This window comes from Mustela putorius, unplaced genomic scaffold, assembly GCF_011764305.1.
Source record: "Mustela putorius furo isolate JIRA1106 unplaced genomic scaffold, ASM1176430v1.1 tig00002033_pilon_pilon_pilon, whole genome shotgun sequence".
Classification (NCBI taxonomy): Eukaryota; Metazoa; Chordata; class Mammalia; order Carnivora; family Mustelidae; genus Mustela; species Mustela putorius.
The window spans coordinates 130,348-153,507 of record NW_025421930.1 but is presented as its reverse complement, the minus strand read 5'-3'; the positions used below and the strand labels follow the sequence as shown (position 1 = coordinate 153,507).

Below are 23,160 nucleotides of genomic sequence, written 5' to 3'. Positions count from 1 at the left end.
CTCTTGCTTGCAAATAAATAGATAGATAGATACATAGATAATAGACAAAGCAAAATAAAAGCAGATTATGAAAATAAATATAAAGATTTTGAAATGAAAACAAGTTCAAAATAAAATAGAGAAGACCTACACAGCTAAAAAGTTCATTCAGAAAATCTACTATTAAAGAAGTCAGTATGACACAATGTTAAGATATCAAAAGATTTGAGCATTACTTTACAGAAAGGGTAATCCAAATGGCCACTCATATATAAAAAAACTGTTTATCTTTATTATGAATCTGGAATTAAATTAAATTAAATTAAAAATAAATTAGAACCTAGAATGACATACTATTACACACTTACCATATTGGGCAACAGTGAAAATGTCTTGCAAGAATGTGAAGGAATGACAGTGCACATAATAAAAACATATGAGGTAAGTTGGACAATATTTAGAAAACTTAAAAATTAAAAATAAAATTTGGTCCATTCCTAGAAATACAACATGGAACTAATTGAATATTTTCACCAGGATATGCAAACAGATTATTTTAGTTATTTCATTCATAACGGCAGATCAGTAGTGGTCTATTTGCACAATGTTACATTAAATAAGAGAGAATATTAACAAACTGGGAGGAGGGGCTATGTTGTTATCATAAACAGATCTTCTATGGTGCTAATTATGTTTTTTTCTCAAAATCTTTAAGTTAAAAAAGTTTTCAAATTTATATCTAGATAGATAGATAGATAGATAGATGATAGATAGACAGATATCCCAGAAGCTGCAATGCTAGGCTAAGACCAGGCTTTAAAGGGCTTTTCTATGCTCTACTAAATACTTTAAACCATTCATTATATCATAGTTCAGTGTTCAAATCTCCATTTGTTTCCTCAGTTTCCTAATATTTATCTTAAGGTGACCTGATCCAGACTTTTGATCACCTTTGTCTAAATATTTCTATTTTAACAAAGTCCTTTTGAACACTCAGAGACTAAAACTTAGAAAAATACTCTGATTGTTATCTCACTAGAGTGGAAAATATATAGTTACCCCATTAACTAATGATATCCATGTCTACATTAGATCCATGACATTTTTAATTCTTGGGAGCTTTTGGTTAAATGAATTTTTTTAAGCTTCCTTTAAATGAAGCTTTAAGCCATCACCACATGAATAAAATTAAAAAACTAAATGAAAACAGGCCAAGTATTTACAGAGTAATAGAATGTGCAGTGGAAAGAGTACAATTCTGAAATCATAAAGCCTAAATTAGCCTAAATTAGTGTGATGCATCTTTACTAGCCATGTAATCATAAACCAGTTATCTAAATGTGTTAGCCTCAGTTTTTTCACCCATGAAATGGTGATGATAATACTTATTATGCAGAGTTGTTGTGTGGATGTGATGAAGCATGGAGCATGAGAGTCTCATATTCCATGCTAAAATGATAGCTATTTTTATACTTATAATAATTCTAATAATAGTAATTAAATTGTTCAAAATGATAATATTCATTTCTATTGAGGCATTGTATTGACTATTCATAGACACATTTACCAAAATAAATTTCATTTTACTTTACCCCCTCTGAGGATATATATTCCCTAATTCAATATGAATCTCATTATGAATAATAATTATCATAATAAATATGCTGATTTTTCTTCTTTTTAGGGAAGTATCCTTTACTGTTGAACATAAAGAAACTTAAGCAAGTCTGTCTTATTCAAAAATTGCATGCTGCTTTCTTATGAAAACTAGATTATAGAGTTGTCTGAAATAAATTCATGCAGTTAAGACATTTATGTTTGGAAAAATGGGTGGTCAGTTTAGTATTTCAAAAGAAGATTTTAAAATTAAAACCTTAAAACTGAGCTCTTTCAGCCTTATTTATAGACCATCCTTCATGCTTCATAAGTACTCCTCCTTCATTGTAAACTAAGTAATAGTTTTTGTCACAGTGTATATAACGAAAATGGATTTTATATTCTATTATTTCAGAGTTAGTTGCAGTTTCTACTTCCTTACTTCCTCCTTTTTTTTTTGAAAATAGATTAATTCTACAAAAAGTTTTTTTCCAGCTTTATTGAAAAATAATCGACATATTATAATTTGTAAATATAAGAAATGATTTCTTATAACATTGCAAACTTTTAACATTGTGTAAATTTTGTACAATTTGATAAATTGGCATACATCTGTATTGCAGTATAATCTACATATAAATGTTAATACATCTACTATCTCATATAGTTGCCACTGTTTTTTATGCATGTATGGTAAGGAATTTTAAGATCTACTCTCTTAGCAACTTTTATGTATATAGTACAGTAGAGATAAACTTCAGAGGTCTTGTGGGTTTTGTTCCAGACCGCCTCAATAAAGTGATTATCTCAATAAACTATGTCAAATTATTATTTTTTTGGTTTCCCGGTGCAAATAAAAAATTATGTTTCCCAGTGCATATAAAAAATAAACACTATACTGTACTGTTCAAAAGCATTATGTCTTTAAGTAAAAACAATGTATATACCTTAAGTAAACTAGTTCTGAGTTTTCAGTGGGTCATAATTACTGATCACAGATCACCATAACAAATAACAATAATAATGAAAAAACTTGAAATATTGCAAGAATTACCAACATGTGACAGAGAGACACAAAATGAACAAATGTTGTTAGAAAAATGGTGGCAGCAGACCTCTTTTATACAAGATTGCTATAAACTTTCAACTTGTAAGAATGTGATATATGCAAAGTTTAATAAAGGGAAGCACAATAAAAATGTATGTATATATTATTAACTATGATCATCATGCTGTACATTAGATCCCCAGAACTTTTTCATATTATAGTTGCAAGTTTGTACCCTTTGACCACCTTATTCCACCCCAGGTTCACCTCTTGTCAACTCAACTCTAAGTTTCCATTAGTTTGCTTTTTCTTCAGATTCTGTATGTAAGGGATATCATAATACATAAATTAAAAAATATACATAAAATCTTTGAAATATTTCACTTAGTATAATACCTTCAAGATCCATCCATGCTGTTGTAAATGGCAGTATTTCTTAATTTTTCATGGTTAAGTAGTATTCCATAGTATATATTTACCATACTTATTTTATTCATTCATCCATTAATGGATACTGAAGTTATTTCCATCTCTTGCTTAGAGTTAATAATTTTATAATGAACATAAGAGTGCAGATATGTCTTTGAATAGTGCCTTCGTTTCCTTTAGATATACACCTAGAGGTGGGATTACTGAATCATATGGTAATTTTACTTTTAATAATATGAATAATCTCCATACTGTTTTCCATACAAATTTATATCCCTATCACAGTGCATAAGTTCCCCATTTTCCCCAATATTTACCAAAATTTGGTAGTTTTAATTTTTTGGTAGTATATATTCTAATAGGTAGTAATATCTTGTTGTGTTTTTCAGAGGTAAACAACAACAACAACAACATAATGACTTTGCCCTGAGTTTTTACGTTGAGCACTTTAATGCTCCTGTTGGTCATTTATATAACTTTTTTGAAAAAAAAAAAAAGTCTATTGAGATCCTTTTGCTATTTTTTTAATTATATATTTTTTCTATTTGTATCTGTTGGTTATTAACCTCTTTTCAGATATAAGATTTGTAAGTATTTTCTTACATTCTGTGGATTGTGTTTTCTTTCCCCCTTTTTTTTTGGCAATGCAGAAACTTTAGTTTGATGTAATACCATTTATTTATTTTTGCTTCTTTTGCTTGTGTTTTTGGCCTGGTATCCAAAAAACTATTGGCAAGACCAATGTCAAGGAGAATTTTTCCTATGTTTTCCTTTAGGAAATTTAGTTTCATGCATCACATTTAAGTCTTTAATCTATTTCAAGTTAAGATTTATGAGTGATATAAGGTTCCAGTTTCATGCTGGTTGATGTGACTATTCAGTTTTAAATATCATTTATTGAACAGACTATCTTTACACATTATATATGTTGGCCCCTGTCAAATATTAGGTGACTGTATGAAAGGATTTATTTCTGGACTCTCAATTCTGTTCTACTTGTTTATTGGTCTATTTTTATGCCAGTATACTTTATTGTTTTGAGCATGAGGGCTTTGTAGTATAGTTTCAAATCAAGAAGTGTAATTTCGCTTCTTCATTCTTTCTCATAACTGCTTTAATTATTTGTTGTCTTTTATGGTCTCATATAAATTTTAGGATTCTTTACTTACTTCTGTAAAAAAAAATATTGGATTTTTAAAAAAGATTATTTATTTATTTATTTGACAGAGAGAGATGACAAGCAGGCAGAGAGGCAGGCAGAGAGAGAAGAGGTAGCAGCTTCCTGCTGAGCTGAGAGCCTGATGCAGGGCTCGATCCCAGGACCCTGGGATCATGACCTGAGCCGAAGGCAGCGGCTTATCCCACTGAGCCACCCAGGCGCCCCTAACATTGGATTTTTGATAGGAATTGAATTTACAGATGGTTTTCGGTAGTATGGACATTTTAACAATGTTAATTCTTACCATTCATAAATATGAGCTATCTTTCCATTTGTGTCTCCTTCAATTTCTTTATCAATGTCATAGTTTATGGAGTACAGATCTTTCATCTTCTTACTTAAATCTTTTCCTAAGTATTTTATTATTTTTGATGCTATTGTGAATTAGATTGTTCTCTTTATTTTTTCAGATAGTTCATCATTAGAGTGTTAAAATGCTCCTGTCTTGTGCTTACTTTGGCAGCACATATACTAAAATTGGAATGATGCAGAGAAGATTAGCGTGATCACTGAGCAAGGATGACATGAAAAACTATTAAAAAAACGAAACAAAACAAAATTCTTGTCTTTTATATATTGATCTTGTATTTGGCAGCTTTATTAAATTTGTTTATTCAAAATTTTTTGTGAAGTTTTTAGGATTTTTTTTACATGTAAGTTCATGTTATCCAAAAAAAAGAAAATTTTACTTCTTCCTTTTTTTTTTTTTTTGGAGTCTTTTATTTCTTTGTGTTCCTTGTTTCTCTGGCTAGGACATCCAGTACTATGTCAAATGAGAGTAGTGAAAGTGGACACAGTTGTCTTCTTTCTGATCTTTAAGGGGAAAACTTTCAAACTTTTTTGATTGAATATGAGATTAGCTCTGGGCTTGCAATATGTGTTTTTTCTTTAATGGATTTTTAAAATTATTTTTTAAAATTTTTTATAAACATATACTGTATTTTTATCCCTAGGGGTACAGGTCTGTGAATCACCAGGTTTACTCATTTCACAGCACTCACCATCACTCACCATAGCACCTGCCCTCCCCAATGTCCATACCCCCACCATCCTCTCCCAACACACCTCCCCCCAGCAACCCTCAGTCTGTTTTGTGAGATTCAGTCTTTTATGGTTTGTCTCCCTCCCAATCCCATCTTCTTTTATTTTTCTTTTCGTACGCCCGAAACCGCCTATGTTGCATCTCCACTTCATCATATCAGGGAGATCATAGGATAGTTGTCTTTCTCAGATTGATTTATTTCGCCAAGCATAATACCCTCTAGTTCCATCCATGTCATCACAAATAGCAGGATTTCATTTCTTTTGATGGCTGCACAGTATCCCATTGTACATATATTCCACATCAAATAAGATTGATCTGTTGAAGGACATTTAGGTTCTTTCCATAGTTTAACTATTGTGGACATTGCTGCTATAAACATTTGGGTGCATGTGCCCCTTCAGAATGCCACGTTTGTATCTTTAGGGTATATATCCAGTACTACAATCACTGGGTCATAGGGTAGTTCTATTTTCAGCTTTTTGAGGCACCTCCACGCTGTTTTCCAGAGTGGTTGCACCAGCTTGCATTCCCACGTACAGTGTAGGAGGGTTGCCCTTTCTCCACATCCTCGCCAGCATCTGTCATTGACTGACTTGTTCATTTCAGCCATTCTGAAAGGTGTGAGGTGGTATCTCATTCTGGTTTTGATTTGTATTTCCCTGATGCCGAGTGATGTGGAGCATTTTTTCATGTGTCTGTTGGCCATTTGGATGTATTCTTTGCAGAAATGTCTGTTCATGTCCTCTGCCCATTTTTTCATTCGATTATTTGTTCTTAGGGTGTTGAGTTTGATAAGCTCTTTATAGATTTTGGATAGATACTGGCCCTTTATCTGGTATGTAATTTGCAAATATCTTCTCCCAGATAACTTCTGACAGTCATCTTTTGGTTTTGTTAACTGTTTCCTTTGCTGTGCAAAGGCTTTTTGATCTGATGAAATCCCAATAGTTCATTCTTGCCCTTGCTTCCCTTGCCTTTGGCGATGTTCCTAGGAAGAAGTTGCTGCTGCTGAGGTCAAAGAGGTTGCTACCTGTTCTCTCCTCAAGGATTTTGATGGATTCCTTTCTCACATTATGCTTCTTCATCCATTTCCAGTCTATTTTCATGTGTGGTGTAAGGAAATGGTCCAATTTCATTTTTCTGCATGTGGCTGTTCAATTTTCCCAACACCATTTGTTGAAGAGGCTGTCTTTTTTCCAAAGGACATTCCTTCCTGCTTTGTTGAAGATTAGTTGACCATAGAGTTGAGGGTGTATTTCTGGGATCTCTATTCTGTTCCATTGATCTATGTCTGTTTTGGGGACAGTTCCCTACTATCTTGATGATGACAACTTTGTAATAGAGCTTGAAGTCTGGAATTGTGCTGCCAACAACTTTGGCTTTCTTTTTCAATATTCCTCTGGCTATTCGAGGTATTTTCTGGTTCCATATATATTTTAGGATGATTTGTCCCATTTCTTTGAAAAAAAAAATGGATGGGATTTTGATAGGGATTGCATTAAATGTGTAGATTGCTTTAGGTAGCATAGACATTTTCACAATATTTGTTCTTCCAATACAGGATCATGGAACATTTTTCCATTTCTTTGTGTCTTCTTCAATTTCTTTCATGAGTACTTTAGAGTTTTCTGAGTATAGATTCTTTGTTAGGTTTATTCCTAGGTATCTTAGGGTTTTGGGTGCAATTGTAAATGGGATTCACTCCTTAATTTCTATTTCTTCAGTCTTGTTGGTATAAAAAAAAATGCAACCAAATTCTTTTCATTGATTTATATCCTGACACTTTACAGAATTTCTATACAAGTTATAGCAGATTTGGAGTGGAGTCCTTTAAGTTTTCCACATACACTATCATATCATCTGCAAACAGGGATAGTTTGACTTCTCTTCTGCCAATTTGGCAAAATTAGGATGCCTTTAATTTCTTTTTGTTGTCTGATTGCTGAGGCTAGGACTTCTACTACGATGTTGAATAGCAGTGGTGATAACAGACATCCCTGCCGTGTTCCTGACCTCAGGGAAAAGTATTCAGTTTTTCTCTCCATTGACAATGATATTTGCAGTGGGTTTTTCATAGATGGCTTTGATAATATTGATAATATGTGCCCTCTATCCCTACACTTTGAAGAGTTTTTTTTAAAGATTTTATTTATTTATTTGACAGAGAGAGAGATCACAAATAGGCAGAGAGACAGACAGAGAGAGAGATGAGGAGAAATCAGGCTCCCTGCTGAGCAGAGAGCCCAATGCATGACTCGATCCCAGGCCCCTGGGATCATGACCTGAGCCGAAGGTAGAGGCTTAACCCACTGAGCCACCCAGGCGCCCCCACTTTGAAAAGTTTTAATCAGGAAGGGATACTGCACTTTGCCAAATGCTTTTTCAGCATCTAGGGAGAGTATCATATGGTTCTTGTTCTTTCTTTTATTGATGTGTTGTATCACATTGATTGATTTGCAGATGTTGAACCAACCTTGTAGCCCTGGAATAAATCCCACTTGGTCGTGGTGAATAATCCTTTTAATGTAGTGTTGGATCCTATTGGCTAGTATTTTGGTGAGAATTTTCGCATCTGTGTTCATCAAGGCTATTGGTCTGTAGTTCTCTTTTTTTGATGGGATCCTTGTCTGGTTTTGGGATCAAGGTGATGCTGGCCTCAGAAAAAAAAATAGTTTTGGGAGTTTTCCTTCCATTTCTATTTTTTTGGAACAGTATCATAAGAATAGGAATTAATTCTTCTTTAAAATGTTTGGTAGAATTCCCCCTGGGAAGCCATCTGGCCCGGGGCTTTTGTTTGTTTGGAGATTTTTGATGACTGTTTCAATCTCCGTACTGGTTATGGGTCTCTTCAGGTTTTCTATTTCTTCCTGGTTCAGTTGTGGTACTTTATATGTCTCTAGGAATGTATCCATTTCTTCCAGATTGTTGAATTTGTTGGCGTAGAGTTGCTCATAGTATGTTCTTATAATTGTTTGTATTTCTTTTGGTGTTGGTTGTGATCTCTCCTCTTTCATTCATGATTTTATTTATTTGGGTTCTTTCTCTTTTCTTTTTGATAAGTCTGGAAAGGGGTCATCAATCTTATTAATTCTTTCAAAGAACCAGCTCCTAGTTTCGTTGATTTGTTCTACTGTTTTTTTTTGTTGTTGTTGTTGGTTTTTTGTGGTTTTTGTTTGTTTGTTTCTATTTTATTGATTTCTGCTCTGATCTTTATTATTCCTCTTCTCCTGCTGGGTTTAGGCTTTCTTTGTTGTTCTTTCTCCAAATCCTTTAGGTGTAGGGTTATGTTGTGTATTTGAGATCTGAGAAAGAAGCGTGGTTGCACACGTCTGTCACTGCACTCCCCAGGAGCAAGTCTGGGGAAGGCGTAGCACGCCGCCGCCAGAGAAGAGAAGGAGCCATTGGCCTTGTGGTCGGGAAAAGGACGGGAAGCAGGGTAGCCTGCCATGGCAGGAAGAGCAGGCCAGTGGCAAGACAAGTGTCACCCGCCCTCTGTGCGGAGAGACAAAGCCTGGTTCCTAAGGAGACATGAGGGGACGACTAGGGCAGGGATGCGTGCTCCACTCTGAGGAAGGAGTATGGGCAGAAGGCAGGCCTGTCCTGTGCTTCTGGTCCCAAGGGGACAGCATCTCCTTGACCACCTGTCCATAGGGCAGACTTGGGCTAGCTACCAGGCTCCATACCCAGAACTCGCAGAAACAGCTCCCTCGAGAAACGGGCAGTCAGATGCCATCTTCCTCCAACATGTGACAGCGTTTTCGGTGGCAGGGGGTTTCCGGGGGAAGGAGTGGTGATAATCCCCCAAAGCTCCCCATTCCAGTGAACGGGCGGTGTTCAGGGATCCTGTCTCCTCTCCTCTCCTGTGGGGAAGGCACTGGCCTTGTCCGCGAATCCGCCTGAGGTTCAGTGCCAAAGGCCAAGCGTTGCCTACACCGGGAGATGGTAGTGTGCATAGAGTGCCATCTAAGGCCACGCACGCTGCTGCAGGGTGGTGACTGTGTCTGCTTAGTTCGGCCTGGCAGGGTGAACCCAGGGCACCAACATGGAGCCTGGGAAAGCAAGGCCCAAGAGACACCAGCTCTCCCGTGACTCTTCTTACCTGATGCGACAGAGCAAACACCCCAAAGCCTTTCTGAGGAAGAAGCAGCGAAGTTCGGTTCGTGCCAAGCTGAAAACCTCTGCAAAAGCATAGCAGTCGCTGGGAAATCAGAGTCGGTTCTGTGGGCTGCTGTTGCTGCTTGCCTTAGCCTAGTATTCGCAGCACGATGGGAGAAACCCGCATAGAGTGAAAGCCTCTTTGCCCCGGCATTCCCTCTGGGAAAGCACAGCATTCTTTGGGAAATCAGAGTCCGTTCTGAGGGATGCTCCTCTTTGCCTGAGCTGGTCTCCTCAGCTCGGTGTAATAAACCCTGCATGGAGCGAAATCCTCTATGCCTGGGTATCCCCTCTGCCTGAGAGAGAAGCGCGGTTGCGTCTGTGGAAAGAGCCTTAAGGAAAGGGACATGTTTTTCAGTGCGGTCCCCAGGAGCATGTCTGTGAAAGGTGCAGCACGCTGCCCGGGGAGAAGAGCAGGAGCCGTTGGCCTTCTGGTCTGGAAACGGTTGCGAAGCAGGAGAGCCGGCCCTGGCAGGCACAGAAGCCGGTGGAAATACAAGTGTCACCCACTCCCAGTGCAGAGAGACAGAAGCCTGGCTGCTAAGGAGACAGGAGGGGATGAGTAGGGCAGGGCGCGTGCTACACCCTTAGGAAGGAGACTGGGCAGAAAGCATGCCTGTCCTGAACCTCTGGGCCCAAGGAGACAGCAGCTCCTTGGCCACCTGTCCCTGGGGCAGACATGCGCTAGCCACCAGGCGCCTACGCTGAACTCGCAGAAACAGCTCCCTGATGGGCTTTACCTTTTTTCCATTCAATAACCAGGGGATAGCATTTTTCTTTGAATATTCTCAATAGTGGTTCAGGTCTAACATAATGTTGTAATAGCATTACAAATTTTTTGAATTTTTTAAACATATAAGACTAGATCTTATTATCACTATATAATTAGGCATATAGACATTAAATATCTATAATACTCTAAATTTAGAATCCTTCCAGAGTTTCTGTTTTCAATATTTTCTTGTGATCCTCTAAGATGTAAATTGTTTATTGCACAAAACATAACATCTAAATCACTCCCAAAATTATCTTTCATTTAAAAATATTTTTTTCATATAACCCTGGAGAGCAGATGTTTAGGTATTGACTGCCTGCCTCAATTCTGTATGTCATGAAACTGTGACCAATATTTTCTTATCATAAATAAAGTCAGTGAGTCAGTCAAGCAATCCAGGTTAATCCTTCAGCTCTAAAAGACCCTGAACAACTGTTGGCTTTCTAAATCCCTGATGCAGAGACCCTGCTCTCCCATCCAGGCTGCAGAAAGGCATTACTTAGGCACATGTGTATCCTGTTCAATATCCCCAGTATTGGAAGGATTATTACTGTGATGGACCACCCCTCTTGCAAACCTGTCAGTCCCCCCAGGAAAGGGGGTTGCATGTTACTGCCACCTCATGGTCACATCTTTTTCCTTCAGCCTGAAACTCATTGAACTCACTCTACATTCTTCCAGGCTTGGAATGTCTTTTTAAATTAGAAATATTTGATTGTCCTATTAATGTTGTAGAGGATAAAGGGGAAGTGGAATGTCTTTTTAAATTTGAAATATTTGAATGTCCTATTACTGCTAAAGAGGATGAAGGAGAGGAAGAGAAAAATTAGGTATCCTGAGAACAAGTGAGCCAGCCAACATGAATCACTTGGCCACATACAATTTTTCAAACAGGTTCAGCCCTGTTGTGCAATATTATATCCTCTATTTTTCATTTTTTGAGGAACCTCCCAATGGGCTGTACCAACTTCCATTCCCACCAACAGTTGAGAGGGTTCTCCTTTCTCCCAACTTCTGCAACACTTGCTGTTTCTTGCCTGGTCAGTTTTTGCCGTTCTACGTGGTGGAAGGTGGTATCTGGGTGGTTTTGATTTGAATCTCCCTGATGGCTAATGATGAACAGTTTTTCATGCATCTGTTAGCCATTTGTATGTCTTCTTTGCAGAACTGTATCGTCACATTTTTGTCCCATTTTTTGACTCGACTATTTGTCTTTTGGGTGTTGAGTTTGAGAAGATATTTATAGATCTTGGATAACAGACCTTTGTCTGTAGTGTCATTTGCATATACCTTTTCCCATTCTGTGGGTTGCCTCTTTCATTGTTGATGGTTTTCCTTTGCTGCGCAGAAGCTTTTGATTTTGATGAAGTCCCAAAAGTTCATTTTCGCTTTTGTTTCCCTTGCCTTTGTAGGTGTGTGTAGTAAGGAGTTTCTGTGGATGAAGTCAAAGGGATTGCTGCCCTTGTTCTCCTCTAGGATTTTGATGGATTCCTGCCTCAGTCTCAGGTCTTTTGTCCGGACTTTTCACGACAGACAAGGTGATGGTTGCCAGCATGGGTGAAGTAGGTGATAGGGATGAAGGAGCTGCTTGTTCTGATGAGCCCTGGAGAATGCATGGAAGCGTTGAATCCCTCTGTTGTATTCTAGAAATGAACACTGTATGAGAACCATAATGGAATTAAAAGAAAAGGAAAATAGTTGGCAAACTTTGCTAGGTGTATGGAAATGTTCAGTCAGTCCTGTCTTTCCTATTTGGTTTTGTTGGTAAATCTAAACCTATTTTAAAGTTTATTCATAATCATTGTTTTTTTTTATTTTTAATACATAATGTTGCATAATTAGTGCTACCATTACTTAGTAGTAATGGACACCTATTCTTTTATGTTGTTTATTTAAATAATATCATTCATGTTACAGAAATTGAGTAATACACAACAATATAGAAATCACAGAAGGAGCTATTACAGATGTTTTGTGTTAAGGTAAAACATATATAACATTATGTATTCTATCATAATGTGGTTTTCTAATCTAGAATGGATGTGTCATCCCATGGTGCTCTGGGAAGTTGGTGCCTGGCATTCTAGGGACTAATTATTCATGGGAGAACAATCATGGTCATAATACTAGAACAGTTAATACCAACAAAGGCTATTTAGGGGTTACTGAGGAAATAAAATAGAGTTGATAGGAAGACTGCCTGGGTGGCTCAGTTGCTTAAGCATCAGGTCATGATCTCAGGGTCATGAGACTAAGCCCAAATCAGGTTCCACACTGAGCATGGAGTCTGCTTAAGAGTCTCCCTCTCCCGTGCCTGGGTGGCTTAGTGGTTTAATCCTGTGCCTTCAGGTCATGTCTTGATCTTAGGGTCCTGTGATCGAGCCCCACAACATGTTCTAAGCTTGGCAGGGCGCCTGCTTCTCCCTTATCTCTGCCTGCCACTCAGTCTACTTGTGATCTCTCTGTCAAATAAATAAATAAAATCTTTAAAAAAAAGTTTCTCTTTCTCCCACTATCCCACCCCACCCATTCAGATTTTGTTCCCTCTCTCTTTCTCAAAAAAAAAAAAAAAAAGGGGGGGGTGCCTGGATGGTTCAGTGGGTTCATGTCTCTTTCTTTGGCTCAGGTCATGATCTCACGGTCCTTGGATCAAGCCCCTCATTGGGCTGTCTGTGCATCAGGAGTCTGCTTCCTCCTCTTTCTCTCTCTGCCTGCCTCTCTGCCTACTTGTGATCTCTCTCTCTGTCAAGTAAATAAATAAAATCTTTAATATATATATATATATATATATATATATATATATATATATATGGTTGATTTCAAGATGCATAGTTAATTGTTAATGTTTATAGGATGGGAACATGATTACATTTATTATTTTGTCACTACCACAATATACTGTCAATTGCTGTTCAGCTTGTAAAGCTGTGTTTATTAATAATGATTTCAAGGATAGTGAGCACTCTTAAATCCTATGCCTTCTGAGACTCCAAGGAATGGGAATTTTTTCTTGGAGGACAAAATTGTTTGCTGTTCTTGGCACAAGGTATAGACTGTCGATAATCCTCCATCCCTTGTTAAAGGTGCATGTCTTTGTTCCTGGCAAGATTTGAAGAGTGCTTGGAAGAATATTTGCTTGAACTGAAACTTCTGGAGTGAAAGAGTGGGGTTGGAGTAGTCATGGGACAGAAGTTACTTGTTATTTAAGAAGTATCAGTGTTGGGACTGTAAGTGATCAGGAAAGTAAGGCCTCCTGGCAGTCATTTGGTGTATGATTGGCAGCACTACACTAATTTCTCAATATTTCAGATCCCATGGGTCATGATAGGGAGGAGAGGAGAGGAGAGGGTTGGTGCCCTCTAGTGTCTTCACTGACAAGCCCTGTCTTGTACACACAGTGGCTGCCTTCACAGTTGCCTGCAGCTCTTTACCCAAGGGTGTCCATTGGCTTCCTTGGCTTCTTTGGCCATGGCAGTCAGCTCGGGAGCCAGGTAACCAATGTCCATAAGAGCAACACTCATCCTGTGCAGGTCTTTTTGCACTTGGATGGGATGACTCAGGGCTGTTCTGCATGTATTTAAAAAATGTTCCCAGTGGATGGAGACAGAGTTGCCCAAGCAGTGACCTCTAAACTAACACCCTGTCTTCTGTGTTGGCTGCTCTCCTTCTTCACATCTTAGCTCCCATCATTTCTTCCCACCAAAGATCCTTCCAGAGAAACTACTTATACTCACATCCTTGTCTTAGAGTCACTTTCTGAGGCACCCAACCCCTCATAACTCCTGGTGCTGCCAACAATGATGGGTGTTGTCCCTCTGTGCCCCAGGAGAGGATCTACCTTTTAAAACACACAAACATTCTTGGGAGATCTCAAAGCTCAGTCATGAAAATAAACTTACATTTTTCCCTTCCCTGAAAATCTATGCATGCAAGGCAGTAGAGTGACCTAGATAATCTTATGCAACTGTCACATAAAGTGGAATGCTCTGGTTGGAATGAGACATTTATTGTAGATCATTATCAGTGGTACTGTTATGAGTTCAACATCCTATCTCTTTTTTTTTTTTTTAAAGATTTTATTTATTTATTTGACAGAGAGAAATCACAAGTAGGCAGAGAGGCAGGCAGAGAGAGAGAGGAGGAAGCAGGCTCCCTGCTGAGCAGTAGCCCGATGCGGGACTTATCCCAGGACCCTGAGATCATGACCTGAGCCGAAGGCAGCGGCTTACTGAGCCACCCAGGCGCCCCAAACATCCTATCTCTTGAACGTCCCTCTTTGACTCCCATTTTGCTCATAATGGTACTTCTTGGCTAAGTGCCCACCCTCAACTCATGCCCCGTCCTTATCTTTGTATCCAGTCCTCGACTCACTCCCATCCATCCCCACCTCCCTTGTTCCCACTTTCTGTGTCCCTTCCTCCTTTTCTTCTCCCCAAGATCCATCTTGGCTCCAGATTCCCACCCTTCAGATGTCAGAGGTTCCTTGCATCCACCATTTCTCCTGATCCCCTCTGGTTAGTAGGAGGGGATGTGAGTATAAATGAAGATCTTGCTCTTCCTTCCCTCATATCCTGGCCCTAAAAGGGGGAATGGGACCCAGTCTGGAGTCCTGGATTGCCTGGATATTAGTCTATAGAAAGAACAGATTGAATTAAACACAAATATGTTAAACTGTAGGCCTTTTCTGGGCACTGGAAAGAGCACCAGCATATTTGTGGGAGGGTAGAGGTCAGGAGATATAGTCTGGTTAGGCCTTGCCTGAAAGATGATCCAGCTGTGAAGCCAGGAAATAAAAAATGCGAGGGAAGGAAATGTAAGTAATGGGATGTCATGTTTATTGAATGTTTATGTAAGGTATGCTCCAAAGACCTTTATTAATCAAACTGTTCTCAGGGGACAGTGCCCTACAGTACATAAATCTCATTGTCCTCCCCATTTTGGAAGTGAGCACGTTGAGGCTCAGAGACAGGCACACAGCTAGGGATGGAGGAAACTAGAATATCAACCAAGAGGGAGACTTCCCTTCCACTCAAGACTCTCTAAGCTTTTGTAGAGCCACTTGCCACTTGATTGTTAATGGTGAAGGGAGAAAGGGGGTATTCAATCCTAATAGGACTCAAAATATTCTCGATGGAGGAGAGAAAGTATTAAAAAAAAAAAGCAGGCCCTCCCAGGAAAGGGTAGTCAGAGTGTCTGTCTTGGGGGAAGACGCCATATTGACCTCAGGTCAGGGCCTTTTTAGTCCACCTCTGATGAGGTTACTTATCAACTAGGACCTTGATCAGATCCTTCGGGTTGTTTCCCAAACTTCCTGGACTCTGGTGTAGACTGAGAGACTTTTGTACTCAAGCAATGGGAATTCTTTCTCAGCCTCTGGGTTTCTGTGCCTGAACTTGTGCGGACTGAGAAGGAGGATATATTCATGTTAAAAGGATGCAGGAACCAGCTTGAAAGGGTCACCATTGACCAAATAAAGACAACCTGCACCAAAATGAATCATGGCAGGAGTGCTTTCCCAACACTGAATAATAATCTGTAAATCTAGAGTACAACTTAAGAGAACCTTTAGAATCAGGATTGGAGAGTTCGATCGGTAGCAGGAGCGGAGATCGGACCCCAGAGAGCCCTGAGCAGCCCCACCGCCGCCGCTTGCCTAGTTACCATCACACTGCGGGAGGAGCCGTAGCTGCCCCAGCCGGCCCCAGTCACCATCATGGCAACCATGAGCAGCGAGGCCGAGACCCAGCAGCTGCCCGCCGCTCCCCCCCCCCCGCCTCCTCCGCCCTCAGCGCTGCCAACACCAAGCCCGGCACCAGGGGCAGCGGCGCAGGGAGCGGCGGCCTGGGCGGCCTCACATCAGTGGCGCCTGCCGGCGGGGACAAGAAGGTCATCGCAACGAAGGTTTTGGGAACAGTAAAATGGTTCAATGTAAGAAACGGATATGGTTTCATCAACAGGAATGACACCAAGGAAGATGTATTTGTACACCAGACTGCCATAAAGAAGAATAACCCCAGGAAGTACCTTCGCAGTGTAGGAGATGGAGAGACTGTGGAGTTTGATGTTGTTGAAGGAGAAAAGGGTGCGGAGGCAGCAAATGTGACAGGCCCTGGTGGAGTTCCAGTGCAAGGCAGTAAATATGCAGCAGACCGTAACCATTATAGACGCTATCCACGTCACAGGGGTCCTCCACACAATTACCAGCAAAATTACCAGAATAGTGAGAGTGGGGAAAAGAACAAGGGATCGCAAAGTGTTCCTGAAGTCCAGGCCCAACAGCGCCGGCCCTACCGCAGGTGATGGTTCCCACCTTACTATATGAGGAGACCCTATGGGCGTCGGCCACAGTATTCCAACCCTCCTGTGCAGGGAGAAGTGATGGAAGGTGCTGACAACCAGGGAGCAGGAGAACAAGGTAGACCAGTGAGACAGAATATGTATCGGAGTTATAGACCACGATTCCGCAGGGGTCTTCCTCGCCAAAGACAACCTAGAGAAGATGGCAACGAGGAAGATAAGGAAAATCAAGGAGATGAGACCCAGGGTCAGCAGCCACCTCAACGTCGGTACCGCCGCAACTTCAATTACCGACGCAGACACCCAGAAAACCCTAAACCACAAGATGGCAAAGAGACAAAAGCAGCCTATCCACCAGCTGAGAATTCGTCCGCTCCCGAGGCTGAGCAGGGCGGGGCTGAGTAAATGCCAGCTTAGCATCTCTACCATCATCCAGTTTAGTCATCCAACACGAAGAAATGAAGATGAAATTCCAGCAATAAGAAATGAACAAAAGATTGGAGCTGAAGACCTTAAGTGCTTGCTTTTTGCCCATTTACCAGATAAATAGAACTATCTGCATTATCTATGCAGCATGGGGTTTTTATTATTTTTACCTAAAGACGTCTCTTTTTGGTAATGACAAACGTGTTCTTTAAGAAAAAAAAAAAAGAAGCCTGGTTTTTCTCAATACACCTTTAAAGGTTTTTAATTTGTTTCATATCTGGTCAAGTTGAGATTTTTAAGAACCTCATTTTTAATTTGTAATAAAAGTTTACAACTTGATTTTTTCAAAAAAGTCAACAAACGGCAAGAACCCGTTAATAAAGTTCTTAAATAATTGTCTTTGTGTAAAAAAAAAAAAAGAATCAGGATTTGAGAGAAGCGAAAGATCCTTACAAAAGATTGATTAGAAATAAAGACAGAAGTAGAAATGGAAAGAAGAAATCATCTTGCAAAAGCATATGTAAAAATCAGCCACCAGTTTTCAGTAGATGCTAAGGTCTTTGGGTGAAATGATGTTGGAGAACAGGACATGGACTGTGGGAACCATGGGGAATTTAACACCACTTCCTTCTAGTAAAACTAGGCTATTCCCATGTTGCTCATGGGGCAGAATCAAAGTGAAGGGTATGATATCAGATAATAACTGATTTCCAAAAGAAGCAAATGTAGAGAATTCTGGACAAATAAAGAGCAGATCATGAGATGGTGAATGTAAAGTTGAAGAGAAAAGGGTCCCGATGAACGCGAATGGACAGGAATATCAGATAAAAATCCACAACTTGATCAAACAACCAACCGACCAACCATGGTAAAATTTTGATATGATAATCCTCCAATAATTAACGTTATGGATATTTGGAAAATAAAACAGTGGGAAAACAATGAACCATGCAAACAGCAATGAAGGAAATGCTGCTCTGACTATAGTAATATCAGGCCAAAAGCATTACTAGATACAAAGAAAGTTGGTACAAAATGAAAAAAGCTGTAGTTTACCCAGGGAAGTAAAACTGTGGATCTTAGTTACATAGACGTCAAACCTATAAAGGAGTGTTTCACAAGACTGCAAGTAGAGGAGCACCTGGGTGGCTCAGTCAGGTAAGCATCTGCCTTCAGCTCAGGTCATGATCCCAGGGACTTTTGATGGAGCCACACATCCAGCTCCCCATGCAGTGGGAGTCGGCTTCTCCTTCTCACTCTCCCCTTCCCCCCACTCATGCTTTCTCTCCTAAATAAATACAATTTTAAAAAAATACTCCAAGAAAAATAAAATCCTCCCTGAGGCAAATTTTCACAGCCCTCCCTCAGCAGCTGATAAAAAAGCAGACCCCAAATCAGTAAGGATGCAGAAGATCTAGATGGTTAAACCATCTGAATGTAGAAATAGATACATAATGATACAAGTACATATCATATAGTAGTATATACAAAATAAGTATATGAAATGTATGTATGGTAATTATACACTTAGATATTATCCTCATGTCCAATGAGCATCCTGACCCAGGATGTTAGGTGGATGATTTCAACCCCTGCAGCCTTCTCTTACATGCAAGCAGAAACATCTACTTCATCAAGCCTTCTTCTGTTAGTGAAGAGATGGCAATTAGTACTTGAAGGCAAAATTGGTTCCTTACCAGAATGATGGAAATGATTTTATCCATCTACCATGTCTAAATCCCCTTTGATTGAAAACATGATCTAAAGAGACATGCAGTAAATTCATAACACATGTGTAGTTCTGTCTAGCTTTTCATTTTGACCCTGTCACCTATGTGTCCCCAAATACTTTATTGGCAAGGTTGAAAAGAAAGTCTCACAATCAAGATCATAGTGCTAGATGATGTCTTGATTCAGTGGACTTTCATATACCCTGACATGACTGGAAATTCTTTCTAAAAGGAAGAAAAAGGAAAAAAAAATTAAAATAGTGTAATGGGTGTCAGTGATTTATGTAGTAGGAATATTTGGGTGGGTAACCAAAGTTATCTGTTACTTTACATTTGTACGTCTGTAGTCTGTATTTTTTTTAAAAGATTTTATTTATTTATTTGACAGACAGAGATCACAAGTAGGCAGAAAGGCAGGCCGAGAGAGAGAGAGAGAGAGAAAAAGAAAGAGGAAGAGAGGAGGAATCAGGCTCCCCACTGAGCAGAGAGCCTGATTCGGGACTTGATTGCAGGACTCTGGGATAAAGCCAAAGGCAGAGGCTTTAAACCACTGAGTCACCCAGGTGTGTATTAATGAAAGGAGGGGTGTAAGCACTACACATTACATAATAACATTGTCAAATTTGGCTTCATTCATCACTCACACAGAAAGGAGAAGGAATCAGATTCTTTGTGTCTGAGGCGCTGTCACAATAGTCTATCTCAGTGCAGAGAACAGGCTCCCCGGGACCAGAGCTGCCTCAGTGCCTCCCGCTGAGCTGACCCCTGCCCCTGCTTAGTGCATTGCAGAGATTACCAGAGTGTCCAGCAGAGGGCGACCAAGCACCTCCAGCTGGCAAGGGGCTGTTTGTGCCTGGGCACAGCAGCCTCAGGGGTCCTAGTGCGTGCCATGGCATCACCTGAGGCTGGGTTCTTCAGGGCCCAAAGGGTTTCTGCCACCAGCTGAGGACCCAGTACCCCTCAGTGGGCCAGGGCTGTGTTTGCAGCAGTTGGTTCCTCCTGTGGTGCGATGCAGAAGCGGCCTCGTTGGCTAAGAGCTGAGGAGGGGGCTCTGGGCTGCTTCCCGAGACATGCTGGTAGGTGAGCCTCCACGTTGTTGCATTTTTGGTGTTGTTCCCATGGTTTGCTCCTCATTTCCCTCGAGGGTAGTTGAATAAGACCTATTTTACTTAGGGCCTAATCTCTGGATGGAGGGGTTCTGCGATGCCCTACCTGAGATGCCATTGTTGGTTTGTTACAGAAGCAGACCTGTTTCTGGGGAGAGATCCCGACTCAAATTAAGAGTAAGAGGAGCAGCCTGTAGTTGGGAGATGAAAACACAACCTGCTGACTCTCAGGGTGTCTTAGAAGAATGCGCTTGGGGCCCACTTGCGGATTACTGCTGGAATCAGAACCCCAGGTTAAAACAAAGTGCCATCCAGTTTGTAACCTTCAAGGTTAGAAGTATCAGCAAATGTTGGGTTTGTTTGAGAAGGAAGGAAAACTGAATGCAGGCCAAAGAAGCGGTGACTGATCCTTTTGGCACATTGGGGAACTTCGGAGAGGTTCACTGTAGTCAGAGACAGGGGGCAATTTGAAAGGCTGTTAAGAACCAGAAGTGCATTGGAGGCATCTGGAAGTTCAAATCATTATGGCTTTTCATGGGTGAGTCCTGTTGGAGAAGGTGGGGGGCTGGATAGAGAGAAGAGAATAGAGTTCTGCTAGGTGGAATAGTGGGGCACCCATGTGCAAGATCAAGTCCATGTCCTCCTGTTGGTTCCCCATTTATGTGGAGTGGTAGTGTGTCAGAACACCCCTCTGCTGTGTGACATTCCCCTTATGACTTTGCCCCCGTCTGATCATGATTTGCCTTGATAAATGAAATAAGTCAGTCAGAGAAAAGACAGGTACTATACGATTTCACTCATTTGTGGAAATTATGATATGAAACATACAAGCAAAGAGAAGGAGAAAGAGGCAAACTAAGAAACAGACCCTTAACTAGAGAACAACCTGTTGGTAATCATAGAGGAGGTGTTGGTGGGGGCGGATGAGTTTAACAGGTAATGGGGATTGTGGTGTATTCTTGTGATGAGCGCCAGGAGTTGCATGGAAGTACTGAATCACGATTATACACCTGAAACGAATAGAACAGTGTGTGAGTTAATTGTAATATAAATTAAAACTTTAGGAAAGTTTCCTTGGAGGAATTTCAATCGACAGTCACGTTCTTTGTATTTAGTGGTTTTGTGTTTCAGTGCCAGCAAAGCCTTTTCTGGTTGGCATGTCTCATGTTGGAGGGTATGTGCATCACAGTTGTAAACTACTCAAGTGACCACTGAGGAGCAGGGAGGGTTAGAAGGGAGAAACTTTCACCAGCTTCCCATGTGAAGTTTGTATCTGCTCAAGACTGAGATCAGTGAGTCAGCATCACCTCACTGGGGACAGTGTTTCTACACAGGATTTGAGAGACAACAAGGGCAGAACCAAAGCATGGTGACAATTCCAAAGCATATGTTGGTTCTAAACCAGGACCCTGTGTATTAAAGGTGCCACTGAACATATTTATTGGCACTTGTTTGGACTGAAGGAGAAAGATTTTCTCCCAATGAAGGCCAACTCAGAGTCCTGTATGCCTTCTGGAAGTGTCCTCCATGAGTGGCTATGAGCAAAATAGTGAAATACTGGGAGAGTGCACCAAATAAAATCAGGGAGCGTGTTTGGGGACATAGGATACACTGAAAAACGTGAAGCATTCGTTAGACAACTTGTTGCAAGAATAGGAATACGTCCGGGACATTCTCAAACAGTATTGCATTTTCAAAAGAACTGTTTAGAGCTCTATGTGTTATCAAAAGCGGTCTGTTATGTTGTAAATTCAGAAACCATGCATTTGGTTTAGAATCAGGATTCAGTTAATAGTAGAACTAAAGGAACGACTTTTGAATTCTGAACCTTCTAAATGTCTAGAAATGCTCACAAGTTCAAAATGAGTGTTTTTTGGAAAGGTCATAATCCAAAGAAGTTTCCTCCTTCTGCAAGAGACTGGGAGATGCAGAAAATGGCATGCTTTTTGCACCGACAATGGAGAAGGAGCAATAGTGAGGAGAGGAATGCAGGCCTGGCCCGGACATGTGGAGAAGGCTGTCTCCCCAGATGTTTTGTATTTCAGTTGGTGCAGTAATAACCTTCTTGTGACCAGACGATGTAGAGGTCAAGTCAGGCTTTGGCGACTTCTTTAAACGTGTCCCAAGGACCCAAGCATCCATTTCCCTGGGGTTTGGCAGCGCAAGGTTTGGTTAGCAGTATTGGAGAGGGGCCTTTCAGGGCAGGTTGGAGAGAATCTTTGTGGGATCTTTCCCAACAGAATCAGGTTGCAAGGTGTGGAGGTCAGGGTAAGTGTCCCCTGGGAGCGCACTGTGAAAAAGTCTGCTCAACTGCAGTGTGGTTAGGTTGAATAGAGGCAATTCAATCTTTGCTTTCTAGAAATACATCCCCTTTTCCCAACTGTGGGTCCAGAGAGGCAGTGGTCGAATGCACATCGAATTCAAATCAAATCCAGTGACTATCTCCCAGGGGAAGAGACTGATTTCCACAAAGGGGTGGACTTGAGATTTAGGAGTGACAGCAATCCCTTTGACCCAGGGAGCTGGAAAGTCTCCGTAGATTTTGCCAATGGAGTCCCCAGTAGTGTGGTCATTTTGTGAGACTAACTTTGAAGACAGGGGACAGTAACATACAATGAAATTTTTCTAAAACTAGCAAAACATCGCAAACTGGTGAAACGCCTGCAGGGTAAAATGGGTTTTCTGGTCACTGTGTATACTTCAAGAGGGCTTCCCTGGAAGGGGTAATTTTTTTCTAACAGGATTTTAGCCGCAAAAGAGTCATTGGCCTTTCTCCAAGGGAAAGCGTTTGTCTAGTGAGAAGATATAGGCACATTAACTAACACTTACTTCTATTCATGAAATGAGGAAATTGCATGAAATTCAGTTGCCAAATGTCAGATGGTTCATTGAGTGGTTTAAAATGCCCAGGGGAGGTATGGGTTTGTTTCCCAAGATTGTATTTTGGGCAAGTGGGACAAGCAAGGTATGCCCTTTTTGCAGTCTTTGCAAAAGGTCTTGTAACATTTCCCCGCCAATATTGGTTCATGAACTCTCTCAAGTTGTCAGCAGACCAATCTTTTAATGCTGGTACAGTTGTCAGGAATGGGAATTATAGAATGTGGGGCAGGGCCAGATTGTTCTTTGCTCCAAGCCTGAATTCCCTCTTTTTTATCATTTTGTTTATTTTATTTATTTAATATTTAATAAATATTTAAATATACAATTAATAATATTTAATATTTAACTATTAAAATAATTGATATTTAATAATATTTAATATTAATTAATATTTAATATCTAAATATTTAAAATATTTTTATTATATTTTTATCATTTTTTAATTTTTATGTCATTAGATTTGCAAGATTGTTTC

General features: G+C 40.2%; 2 pseudogenes; both read left to right on the top strand.

The window, feature by feature from the left end:
• The first annotated feature begins 4,718 nt into the window (after positions 1–4,718).
• Positions 4,719–4,835, top strand: LOC123394220 (annotated as a pseudogene).
• An 11,118-nt stretch (positions 4,836–15,953) lies between these two features.
• LOC101689052 lies at positions 15,954–17,368 on the top strand (annotated as a pseudogene).
• The last annotated feature ends 5,792 nt before the right edge of the window (positions 17,369–23,160 follow it).